At 44.7% G+C, this 13,440-nt stretch overlaps 1 protein-coding gene across 2 annotated transcripts in view; it reads right to left on the minus strand.

The window, feature by feature from the left end:
* Positions 1–1,064, minus strand: part of CNGA3 (cyclic nucleotide gated channel subunit alpha 3) — a 39,868-nt gene extending 38,804 nt beyond the window's left edge. For both annotated transcript variants that reach the window (XM_081858977.1, XM_081858976.1), the window contains exon 1: positions 464–1,064. The gene's annotated coding sequence lies outside the window, so the exon portion shown is untranslated. The remainder of the gene's footprint in view (positions 1–463) is intronic.
* Between the last annotated feature and the right edge of the window lie 12,376 nt (positions 1,065–13,440).

Consider the following 13,440-nt stretch of genomic DNA (forward strand, 5'->3'; position numbering starts at 1 on the left):
AAAGGGACTCGGTATAGTTGGAGAGACTTGCCCCCAATGTTTACTTTCTAAAATTTTTAAAAAGCACCACGGAGTCACAGAAGCCCTTCTACGCTATGCCAGCCCTTTGCACGTGCTCAACGGCACCGTTTTCTTCCAGATGTCTCAAATCTGAGCTCTAGCACTGAAAATAAAGAAGGATTCAGGGGCGTTCTGTATCCTACTCGGTTCGTATAATAATAGTTATGCTGCGAACTACAGGGGGTTCCTCTCTTTGAGATCAAAAAGCACAGGCGCGTCTTTGATGCCCCCAGTCTATTACCCTGTCGCTCTTGGGATTCCCCCCCCCCCACACACACCGCTTTTTGCAATACAGCCGAGCCCCTCAATTTAACGCCTTCCACCAGCAAGTAGGGAAGTCCTGTTTCCCTTGCGCTCATGCACCGTCGCGGCTACTTTGCAGAAAAGTTACCAAGTTTCCTACCTGCTCTTTCTTGGTGTGCGCAGACTGCGGGGACATGGCCTCTTCGAAACGAGGAAGGAAGAGGAGAAACAAAAACAAAGTGAGGAAACCACGAGATTAATAATATTAATATTAAAAATATCCGAGGGCAGCCTTCAAGCCCTCCCTAAGGGAGCGCGTCCGGTCAGATCCATCCCGAGGGGCACTTTCCCACGCTGGTCCTATGAAGGCAGCTCCGAGTCCTTTTCTGCGACGCGAGGAACGCTTCACTTCGCTTCTCTGGAAACTCACAGCCTTGCTGGCGCCCGTTTCCCGGAACAGTGGCGATTCTGACCGGCTTCCCTCTTTAGCTCTGGTCACTGGGCTCACAGGGGTTGGGTCCGCGCGCTGTTTCAGCACCAGCAGCGTTAGACAGCTCCAAGCTGGAGGCAGGGAACCGACGCGTTGCGCGTGCGTTTTGCTTTATCGTGGCGGCGGCGGCGGCGGCGGGCGCAACAGCCTCTTCAGTCTGCGCTCTCCTTCCTGCCACCAAGCGCGCCTTCCTCCCTCTCTCCCTTTGCGCCTTAATCTGCCCCAGCAGGGCAGCACGCCGGCCAACGAGCCCGCCCAGACCTTCTGCGCTCATTGAGTCCGAGGACGCCTTCCTCCTTCAGTCAGCAAAACTCAATCTCTCCCCAAGCTTTTGGAGGGCGGAGATGAAGCTTTCGGTGATATTTGGGTAAGGGGGGAATTCGCAGCGTCTGTTTTCAACCAATGGCTTCGTTAAACCAGCTTCTGAATTTTTGCCCCTGCAAAAAAAATCTACCTAGTTTGTTCCCACCACCAGTTTACTGCTGGCAGCTCTGAAGAATATGGAGAAGCAAAACTTTGTTTTGCTACTGAAAATGCTCTCAACAGGGAGTTGCAAGGACTCCTGGTTCCCTATCATGATGCTAGCTTTGCAAACTTGTTTTGTTGGGGGCTTTTTGCTTGCACAGTGTTCATGCATTTTTAGGGGTACACTTTAAAACTGCTGCTCCCGACCTGGTGACCTCCAGCTGTTTCACATTCCAATTCCCACCAGACCCAGCCCAGCCAGCAAGGCCAATGCCCAAAATGATGGGAGTTGTGTTCCAAAATATCCAGAGGGCATGAGGTTAGGAAAGGGATCTTTAGAACATCTTAGTGCGCACCTGAGGGACCTGGGTGGCGCTGTGGGTTAAACCACAGAGCCCAGGACTTGCCAATCAGAAGGTTGGCGGTTCGAATCCCCACGACGGGGTGAGCTCCCGTTGCTTGGCCCAGCTTCTGCCAACCTAGCAGTTCAAAAGCACGTCAAAGTGCAAGTAGATAAATAGGTACTGCTCCGGCGGGAAGGTAAACGGTGTTTCCGTGAGCTGCTCTGGTTCGCCAGAAGCAGCTTAGTCATGCTGGCCACATGACCCAGAAGCTGTATGCCGGTTCCCTCCGCCAATAAAGTGAGATGAGTGCCGCAACCCCAGAGTCATCCACGACTGGACCTAATGGTCAGGGGTCCCTTTACCTTTAGTGTGCACCTGAGGAAAGTGATGTGTGAAATGACCTTACTCTGGTGCCTGTATGGTTTCAGCTTATCTGAAGGGGTTCTAGGAGTGAGAGACATTGTAGCCACCATTTCTTGGAGCACAATTTAAAAAGGGCCAGTTTCAAAAAGGGAGGGACATGTGTTTAAGATTTTTGTATTTATGCCATTCTTTTCATTGCTCCCAGGAACTATTGTTTTACTTCTTGTACCAAGTTAGGCCTATAAAGACTCCTACTAGGGCTTTAAAGATTCTCTGCCATGGATGCTTTAGCTGAGATTCCTGCATTGCAGGGGGTTGGACTAGATGACCCCTGGGGTCCCTTCCAATTCTACGATTCTGTGATTCTAGTATACTTGTGCTGGTCTTTCATTGGAGAAGGATTATCATGGTGGGGGTACTTAAGAACTTTCCTCTGGCCCATGCATCACCCTGTAACTATCATGTGGCAACTGAAGTAGGCGACCTTTTTTTTCAGAGTGAAAGAATAGAAGAAGGAAAATTCTCTACCAGATATGGTTTTAATATCGCCACTAACATTGTTATATTTATGGGCAGGCAAAGGTCCATCTAGTCTAGCGTCCTGTTCTCACAGTAGTTTGACCAGATGCCTACCGGAAGCCCAGCAGCAAAACCTGAGCACAAGAGCACTTATACTTCCCAGCAACAGGCATTCAGATACTTCTTTGGCGATCACTCGCAGCCAAGTAAGATTGTCTTCCATAAACATGGTTTTAACAATGAGTCTGCAAGTGACTGTGGAGGCCAATGCCGGACCCACACGTCCTTCTGCAGTGGGGACATTGGTTTCCGGGTGGGAGGTGATCACTGTGTGGATTTGCCAAGCGTGCCTTCCTCTTAGCACGTTTCTCCCTTTTGTCCTGAGTTCAAGTGTCTTCAAAGCCCATGACACCTTTGGTAAAGGCTGTTCTCCAATTGGAGCGCTCGCAAGCAAGTGTTTCGCAATTGTTGGCGTTTATACTACATTTTTTAAAATTTGCCTTGAGACAGTCTTTAAACCTCACTGCCTCCGAAAGTGGAGATAAAATATAGCCACCAGAGTTGGTAGCCTTATCCTCCACAAATTTGTCTAATCCTCTTTTAAAACCATCCAAGTTGGCGGCTGTAACTATATCTTGTGCGAGCAAATTCCTTGGTTTCCCTTGTGCTGTGTGAATAAGTACTTTATTTTTTATTTTTTATTTTTTCTTCCAACACTCAGCTTCATTGGATCCAGCTCAGCTGTTGCTCTGTGGAGAGTGAGTCACAATTCAACAACAACAACAAAAAACACAACATATTGCCTGCTGCCAGAACATATAATAAGCCCAAACTCCTTAACCTCTTTGTACGCTGGAATTGCAGCCTCACCTTTCAGGGGGTTTACTTACTATTTGAGGGTACCTTTACTTCTCTCCACAGGTACACAAACTCTAGTGATTGCAGGCTAGGCAATAACCCATTACTGACATCAGTTCCTCCCTCTTCAGAATAAAAAGGAGGGGGAGCTAGAAAGGCATTAGACATAAAGACACCGTACTGGTAAGATATTTCTGGCCAGGAGGACAGCAGTTGTTGTTCTAAATCCCAGCATGATCTGTGTCATGCCTTTAGTGTTCATTCTCCTGCAGCTGGGGCACAGAACTGCTGCTGGATATTTACAGGTATTTAAAAGGGTATCATACCTATAAAGATACACCTGCAAAGGGTATATTATGGGGTGTGGGTGGCGCTGTGGGTTAAACCACAGAGCCTAAGGCTTGCTGATTGGAAGGTCGGCAGTTCGAATCCCCGCAACAGGGTGAGCTCCTGTTGCTCGGTCCCTGCTCCTGCCAACCTAGCAGTTCTACAGCATGTCAAAGTGCAAGTAGATAAATAGGTACCACTCCGGTGGGAAGATAAACGGCGTTTCTGTGCACTGCTCTGGTTCGCCAGAAGCGGCTTAGTCATGCTGGCCACATGACCTGGAAGCTGTACGCCAGCTTCCTCAGCCAATAAAGCGAGATGAGCTCCACAACCCCAGAGTTGTCCACAAATGGACCTAATGGTCAAGGGTCCCTTTACCTTTTAAAAGGGTATAATATTGTGCTGCCATTGAGGATGCAATCTGCAGTAGCAATGCGCGTGACAAACCAGGGATGTTCCTGGAGTTCAGCAATCGGATGCAGAATTTACCAGCCATCTCTTCCTCTTACACCATTGTTTTTAAAGGTATGATGGAATACAAGTATTTCCAGATCTTTCCTGTTCTCCACGCTTAAGCCATCAAAAAGTGTCCGTCCTTCTGTGAATTAAGCCATATCCATCTTGGTTTTGTGCGGCTTTCAGTTTGCTTTTCTAAACAGCTACCCATATCCCAACTTAGCACTTTAGCCTCGGGTCAGCTTCCAACACAAAACCAAGAAAATACCATGAGATCCAGCCATCTTAACTTCCTTTCCTGACCAATGAAAACAAGTGTGAAGAATCGAGGATATTTAGGTTCTGCATTATAGTTCCCAGGACTGCTAGAAAGCCAGTCCTGCAATTCAAATTGGCTGGCAGAGTCATCACAATCTAGCAGCTAAAGTGATGAGTTTGAATCATAGAACTGTAGAACTGGAAGGGACCACCAAGGTCATCTAGTCCAACCCCAGCAATACAGGAACCTTTTGTCCAATGTGAGGCTTCAGCCCCTGACCCTCATATTAAAAGTCTCACGCTCTCCCAATTGAGCTATCCCTCTCACATGTTCTGGAAGATCCAAGTACAGATTCTTCTGGCTTCACTGTTGACGCATTGGACAAACATTAACATTTATGGTAACACTCACCTGCTTAGATGTTGGTGGGTTCCAAGTTCCATCAGTTCCAGCCAGCATGGCCAATGGGCAGTGAATATGGGAGTTGTAGTCCTCCAAAATCTGCTGATCAGAGATACTCCATCCCTGTCTTAGATGTATCTAAGACGTGAACCCTCAACAGCATAACAGAAAGATTGATTCTGTCATTGCCCTCACCTTCAGTTAGAGTTGCTTCAATTCAACATGTATACAGTTCAGTATTTAGCCCCTAGCTGTTTCTTAGCCTGCAATCAATCACATACTTAGGAAATGCACATTGGGGGATCATGTATGGTTGTGGCTTCCTGCAGTGTGTTTCTGCTGTGTACTTTGTGCAAAAATACCTCCCATGTGAAATCATAGAATTGTAGAATTGGAAGGGACTCTGAGTGTAATCTAGTCCAACCCCCTGCAATGCAGGAATCTCAACTAAAACATCCAAGACATATGGCCATCCAACCTCTGCTTAAAAACCTCCAAGGAAGGAGAGTCCACAACCTCCCGAAGGAGTCCATTCCACTGTCAAACAGCTCTTACTGCCAGAAAGTTCTTCTTGATATTTAGTCGGAATCTCCTTTCTTGTAACTTGAAGCCATTGGTTCGTGTCCTACCCTCCAGAACAGGAGAAAACAAGCTTGTCCCCCTCTTCCACGTGACAGCCCTTGAGATATTTGAATATGGCTATCATATCTCCTCTCAGTCTTCTCTTTTCCAAGCTGAACATACCCAGCTCCTTCAACCGCTCCTCATAAGGCTTGGTTTCCAGACACCATATACAACCACCTCACATATCATAGAGTAGAATTGTGCCCATGTATAAATAAATAAATAAATAAATCAGATCTTTCCCTTCTACTGCCAGGTACAAAGCATTCCTCAGAGTTGCCTGCTCCGTACTTTCAGTAAATAATAATAATAATAATAATAATAATAATAATAATAATAATAATAATTTATTTATATCCCGCCCTCCGCGGCCGAAGCCGGGCTCAGAGCGGCTAACAACAGTTAGGTAGTATAGGTTGCAGATGAAAATATGCATGAGATCCACCAGTACTTTGGACATTATATTATGAAGAAATTGCAGTGTTACTGAGGAAGTAGAAATCAAGGGGAAAGCAGCCTTAAGGCTCAGTGATGTTTAAGTAGACCTTAGCCAGACACTCTGTGCCTCATTCGTTGACCCCGCTCCAATCTGTGATGGTCACCACTTGAAAATCAAATCTGGAAGTGCTATTTCTGTTTCCAATAGATGATTCATGCCTTTATATTCAAACTCATTCTAATTAATGCTTAAGACTGAATAAAATTACCATAGCATATGAGTGTCTGAAAAATGATATTTTATAGTTTGATAGCCAATTTAACATTTGCTGCATATTATAAATTGATGCGGCATTCTGGCGTCTGACAAACCACCACTACCAGGTTTTTAAAACAATTTCTGAAAAATTGAATTAAACAGTATTTCTTTTATTTAAAAAATGCAAAAGCAGGCCACTTTTCCTACTGAAGTGTCTAGAGAAAGGGACTCTCCTGATTGCATTACTATCTTCTCCACTAATGCAGAGAATATCTGAAATGTTTTAAAATTAGCTATCATTTCTTTATTGCACTCCTGGTTCTGAACTCAAGAGCTCCAAAACTCAGTTTCTCTAAGTCCGTTAGTTTTAGAAAATGCCTCTTCCAATCCTTTCCCCAGCCCAGTCCATTAGACTAATGATACAGAAATGATCTTGTATCTGTTTTCTTAGGGAAATCAAAGCCATAATTGGTGATAATTCCTTATCCCCTAAATTGATTGTTTTGCTTTTTAATTACATAAAATGTATATACCTCTGGGTTGTAGAAAGACAAAACAAAATTTCTCAACATGGCTTGGGAAGATTTTCTTCTTGTCTGGTTGGCTGACTGGAATTTTTAACACATAGCCTTCAATCCTGAATGTAATTTACTAGGGAGTAAGCCCCACAGAACAGAATGGGACCTGATTTTCAGTAAACATATGTTGGATTGCATAGCAAACTGTGTACTTGGACCATCTAAATTAAATTTGATTGGATTTACCAAGTTACACTTGGGACTACGTAAATCTGCCCTCTGTTTGTCAATACTACTAGAACCTTGAAAGATAATATCCATGTAACAATAAATAAAACTCAATGATTCGATTTCTTCTGAAGCCATGAAGGGCATCCCTGTCCGAGTCAAAATAGACCGTGACAGTTTTAACTGTATTAAGTGAGAAATTCAATTTACCATTAGAAGGAGCTATAAGGCACTTTCTTGACTGCATAGATCAAGGAGGTTGGTCATAGCTAGAGATGAGAAAAGGGCAAATGATCACAAGCTGAATAAATGATTTCTTCTGTCCCTGGATTTTTGGGAATAGCTTTTGTATCAAGCTGCTATTACAGTAAGAATGCCCTGGATACCATGAGTATCCAAAGTAAGGGTGCTTCTTGATGACACACATAAACACAACCCACAACCCCCACAGTCTTGGTTAATCCTTGTCCACCTAGGGATGGTGGATAAATTAAATTCAGTTCAATTTTAAAGGCGAACTTATGCTAGAGGAAGGTATCGGGGCAGGTCAGTAATAACTCACATGGCCTCAGCAAAGTCAACTGTTTATTCAAAGAAACAAACAGCTTAGGAGACCTAGTGAGCCCAGCAGGTCCTCCCAGTAGATCTTGCTCCAACGAGGCAGTTGTGAAGACTGAAGGTCCCCACCTCTCCACAGTTTCCTAAGCCACCTCCTTAGAGAGCCAGTGTGGTGTAGTGGTTAAGAGCGGTAGACTCGTAATCTGGTGAACTGGGTTCGTGTCCCCACTCCTCCACATGCAGCTGCTGGATGACCTTAGGCTAGTTACACTTCTTTGAAGTCTCTCAGCCCCACTCACCTCACAGAGTGTTTGTTGTGGGGGAGGACGGGAAAGGAGAATATTAGCCGCTTTGAGACTCCTTCGGTAGTGATAAAGCGGGATATCAAATCCAAACTCTTTTTCTTCTCCTCCTCCTCCTCTTCCTCCTCCAGGTCCTTCCTAAGCAATCTGGTCTGTCTTTGCTCTTCCCTCTTTATACCTCTTTGTCTTCTGGGAGACCACAGGGGAGTGGAACTGGGCACCCCAAGAGAGGAAGACTCACTGGCTTCTTCAACCTCTCTACCTCTTGGTGCCCCTTCTCTCCAGCCTCCACTTCTGCCTCTGAGTCTGGACTGCTCTCCACCACAGCCCCTTCCTGCTCACTAAGCCCTGTTACCGCTTCAGCTTCCAACACCTCCTCCTTCCAGTCTGCTCCCTCTTCTCCCTATGACCACTCATCATCGTCCCATCACCAACCTCCTAACTCTGAGCCTTCTTCCCTTGGGGGCTTCCCAGCTGGTACCTCCCACTACTCCTCTGCATCCAGACAGTCCATGACACCAGCTCTTTTCTCACATGACTGGATGTCTCCGTGTACCGTGCACCAAATTGCAGCCGGCAAGATCTACCGGGACATGTTGCTGTGCTCACTAGAGTTTGCTGCATTTCCTGGAATAAAGAGTTAGCTTCACTGACTGCGTGTGATTTATTGCCAGCTTGCTCCTGACTCCCGCTCCTGTCTACTGAATGAACATCTGCAACAGCAAAAGGTGCAAACTATTTCATATACAGTTTGTGGAAGGACCTCTAAGCGGCTATGCACTGTTGCTCTACAAAGCTGTTAATGTTTAATGAATAGACTTGCACCGAAGGTAAATTTTGTACCATGCTTATAATAAAGCGTGGGCCATTGATATAAATGCAAGGCGGCAGCAGAGGAAATAGGCATAAAAATATGTTGATTGCAATGGCTTGAGTTAACTATCTAACTTAGAACAATCCTCCCTCCATAATGTAGGAGGACAGGGCACCTACTTGATAAACGGGTGCATAGTTAAAGATAAAAAGAAAGTAGCTTGTAGGCTGATGAATGCAGCTAAGCAGATTAACATAAATATATTACTTGAATAGATCATCAGATCCAATACATCTGAGCTGATGTAGTTGGATTCAGTTTAAGCATATAATTACACAGCACAGTCCCAAGTGATTATAAAACAGATTGTTATAACTTGTAGGGGCTGGAGGAATAGTGACAAGTGCTCCTTGCCGCAGAATAAATATGCTGGTATTCTGTTGTATCAATTACCTTTCAAGGGAAGTACGCCACCCATGAAATTCTGGGAGAAATGCTCTATGGGCAGAGAAACATTTGACTTTAAAAAACATTTAACAAAAAGCACTCTCCAGTGATTCATGGTTCCTTTCCTATATTTCTTACTCAATAATGTATTCACATATTGGTTTGAGAACCTTTATTTGCAACCCAGAATTCCATGTAATTCTCAGGCCCTTCCAGGTAAGCTGCAGCGATGCTCCTGGCAGGTGGTGTGTGTGTGTGTGTGTGTGTGTGTGTGTGTGTTCCACACACGCAGTCTTTGAATGAGCAGGGAGGAATAAAGCTGCACATTGTATGCAGTCCCTGGATCAGCCCATCATAATAGTCCCAGGATGAAGATGAGTGACTTTTCATTGGCTACTTCCCCGGTATAGCACTACCGGTCAGTTTTTGATGGATCTTTTTGCTGCTGCTGCTGCTGCTGCTGCAGTTCTAATTTCTTGGGGAGCAGGGAATGGTTCGTCCTCATTTTGGTGAGGTGTTCTCTGCTATGAGGTGTCTCTCCTATCTTTTAATTCCAAATGTTATTCTTTGAAATTTTAGATAAAGCAACAGCAGTCGCTGGAAACTGATTGGCAAAAAGAAAAAAAGACATTTTGCAACTGCACTCTGCTGAGTTTCTATATGCTCCCTATTTTTTTGCATTTATTTTAGCATTTGCCATCGTGCACACACCTCACCAGGCTCCTTGGCTGCAGACTTAAGTCTCTTGACTCAAGGCTCAAACCTGTCTCTCACAAACAAAAACACAGAGCTGCTCACCTGCACTTGGATTAGCTTTCACATTCCAGCAAATGCTTCCTTGTTGATCTTTAGGGCTGCCTTGTTCATTAAGGGGGTTGGAGCAAGACTGGGGCAAGTCTGCAGGGGGTAGAAATTCCATAAATACTAGACCACTTGGAAGATATTACCTGGAAGACCCCACAGCATCCTAGGAAAATGCCTGGTCTAAATATTTTTGTCTTTCTAGCCCAATATTCTCTACTTTGGGCTCTCCAGGGTCTCAGGCAGAGAACTTTCACATCAATTGCTTCCTGATCCTGAAGATCTTGGGCATATGCTCTGCCACTGACCAAAGGTCCTCTCTCCGAAAAGTTCTTAACTTAACAGGAGACCCCAATAAATGGCTTCTATCTCCATTGCATCTTTTATAATTGCTCCAGTTGCAGAAGGCTCTTCTGCAGCATCGCTCTGCCAGTGATGTAACCATGCTCAGCAAACATAAATAAGACACCATTGGCAGAGCAATGCTTCAGAAAAGCCTTGTGCAACTGGAGCAATTATAAAAGATGCAACAGAGATGGAACATCTCCCAAAACCACAAAAGGTGGTCTCCTATAGACTGAAGGAGCTACTAAGCATTGGAAAAGAATCACAACAGGCTAACAATTTGGTAGAGAAAATTGGATAGAACAGTGGATCTAATTGAAACAGCAGGACCTTAATACCTGAACTGGCATTCAGCCAGGGCACTGAGGTTAATCCCACCACATCATGAGTGTCATGGGATCGTTAATGACTGCAGGGCTGTCAAGAAGTTGGCATTACCTACGCGTCCAAGAGACAGCTGCTGCCCCAACAGCCGTGTCTGCTAATGCCACACTAGAACATGTTGCACTGAGAAGAGTGCCTGCTACTGGCTACTTCAGGTACATCTTGGTTCCACATTCTGATGATGCGCAACCTTAATTATTAATTATCAGCATTATTATTACTGCCAAAATAGGCTTCGAAGCAGTTTACAGCAAACAGAAATCCATCCCAGTTGGTGGGCAGTGTTCCAAGGAAGCAAAGATGTGGCTGCCATTTTTACACTGGGTCTGTATTTTGGAGGTTCAGTGTTCCTTGCCCTCTCCCAGCAGCAGTGGCTGGTGCCCATTGGGAACTGTAGGAGAGAAGGCAGGGAGACTAGCAACAGGTGCAGCCAAAGCCATTGATAGGAAAAGCCACCTCCTTGCCGTTTGTATGCAATATGGCAGGCAGATGAGGCTGCTTGGGCATTTGCTCTAATGGACCAGTGCCCACTGCCTCCCAGGCTGTGCATCGTTCTATAGGATATAGCAGCTGTTCTGCTGATATAGCGGCTGAAATAAGAATAAAAATGGGGTCCCTTCGAGGGGTTCAGCTTCTTAGGGAAGGCTGGACCTTCGGAAAGGCTCAAACAGGTCAGGAAATAAACAGAGACCAGACCAGGATGTACGACAGCCAAGCGGCTATAAGCCTGATCTTTATTTAATACAGGACTGTTGGCAACAGGGTTCCCACTCGTGTGGCAGGCAACTGAGAGAGAACCCCGAACAAAAGAATCTCTGGACATTTATACATTTCGGTTACAATACAGGTCAATAGAACAGACATTATCATACGTTTGCGGAGAGGGGATTACAGCAGATAAGCAGGATATCCGAAGGGAGGGGGTAAAGGTTGTGATAACTTATGTCATTGTTGTGCTTAGGTGTACATAAAGGGTTCAGGGCTGGTTCCTGTTCTTGATTGTTCCGCTAATGACGGTGTTTTTCCTTTATCTACAGGCACCACGGAACTGCCCCGAGCGGGCTAAGTGAAGAGGTCATCTGACAGGATTTCCTCGAGGAATATATTTGACAGGATTGGGGGGGGGGCTGCGTTTGCATGTATATCAGTGACTTGACTCGTGAGCCTTTATTTATCCTAATAAAACCCTTTTGTCTGAGACAGATGAGTTTATGTAAATATTTGAAGGGAACCAGCATTGCAACACATAGCCAAACTTGCTTTAAAGACACATGACGTAAGGAAATATTGAGGACATAGAGATACATTTTACATACATTTTATGGGAGGCGTAGATCGTATATTTATTAGGGATACATACGTAGATATACAGAAGTCATTTATGTATAATCATAAGGTAAAGGCTACTGGTTTTCCCAGTAGTGATGTATGGGAGTGAGAGCTGGACCATAAAGAAGGCTGATTGCCGAAGAATTGATGCTTTTGAATTATGGTGCTGGAGGAGACTTTTGAGAGTCCCATGGACTGCAAGAAGATCAAACCTATCCATTCTTAAGGAAATCAGCCCTGAGTGCTCACTGGAAGGACAGATTCTGAAGCTGATGCTCCAATACTTTGGCCATCTCATGAGAAGAGAAGACTCCCTGGAAAAGACCCTGATGTTGGGAAAGATGGAGGGCACAAGGAGAAGGGGATGACAGAGGATGAGATGGTTGGACAGTGTTCTCGAAGCTACAAACATGAGTCTGACCAAACTGGGGGAGGCAGTGGAAGACAGGAGTGCCTGGCATGCTCTGGTCCATGGGGTCACGAAGAGTCGGACACAACTAAACGACTAAACAGCAACAACAAGGTAAAGGCACATATAGTGGGAAAAGTAGGAGAGCCTCAGAGGCCTGAGGGGTTCATAACTTTTACCCCCCCCCCTTGACCAAGTGAGTGACATTTATTCTTATAACTCAGCAAACTGTCTTCCCTTTGGCACAGCCGATGTTTAGGATTGCTTTGGCCAAATGCATGCAATTACTTCCTCAAAGACATTTGCCACAGCAGTAACATGCAGGACAAAGAACTGCAATTTGCCACGGAAGGAGCACACCATGAGGAGCTCTGCGTGACATTAAGGAAAGTTAATTGAGAGGCACACTTTGCACTTAGTTCTCGCTCTGGGAAGAAATGAAAAGCTATAATTGCTGAACTCCTCGAGCCCTTTGTGAAGGACTATAGAATTAGGAACCAGGTGGCTTCCAGATAAGACCGGCTGCTGGGACAAACAGAAAGTATCGTGAAAAGATTAAAACAAAATGTAATAGCAAACATGGTTTGTGTGGACAGGAAGAGAAATGACTCCTAATTAAATGAATCATTTCTTTGGAAATGCCATAACACAGAAAAAACTATTCACAGTCCTCCAGAAATTAAGCCCATTGACATGAATAGCAGCTGTTGCACAATAACACAACTCTCCCATTCATTTCAACAATGAGAGAAATATCTTAATGGCTCATCCCTCCCTCCCTGTGAACTCCATGGGACTTGCTTCAGAGTGATGGCATGTGGATTAGCCTCTCACCTGTGTCTTTGAGTGGTTCACCTAAGGATGCAGTGAAGAGAGTCAATATGCCTCTCATGTGGAAGAGCAGCTGAAATTTCAGCCAATTATTATTTTTTTGCCTGCACTGTGCCAGGCAAAATGTAACCAGACATTATTCAATCAAGGTGTGCGAATGAACAAGAGAACTTATTTTCAGATTATAAAAATGGTAAACCATGCAAATTTGTAGAGTTCTGATAAGGGGTGTTGTAGACCCCACCTCAAAGGGGCCAGAAACTAAGGGCAGAGTAGAACAGAGTGGGGGGATTAAATTCAGTTTGAAATAAATAAATAAATAAATAAATAAATAAATAAATAAATAAATAAATAAAGTTTGCATTTA

Source organism: Podarcis erhardii (genome assembly GCF_964252035.2).
Source record: "Podarcis erhardii genome assembly, chromosome: 4".
Classification (NCBI taxonomy): Eukaryota; Metazoa; Chordata; class Lepidosauria; order Squamata; family Lacertidae; genus Podarcis; species Podarcis erhardii.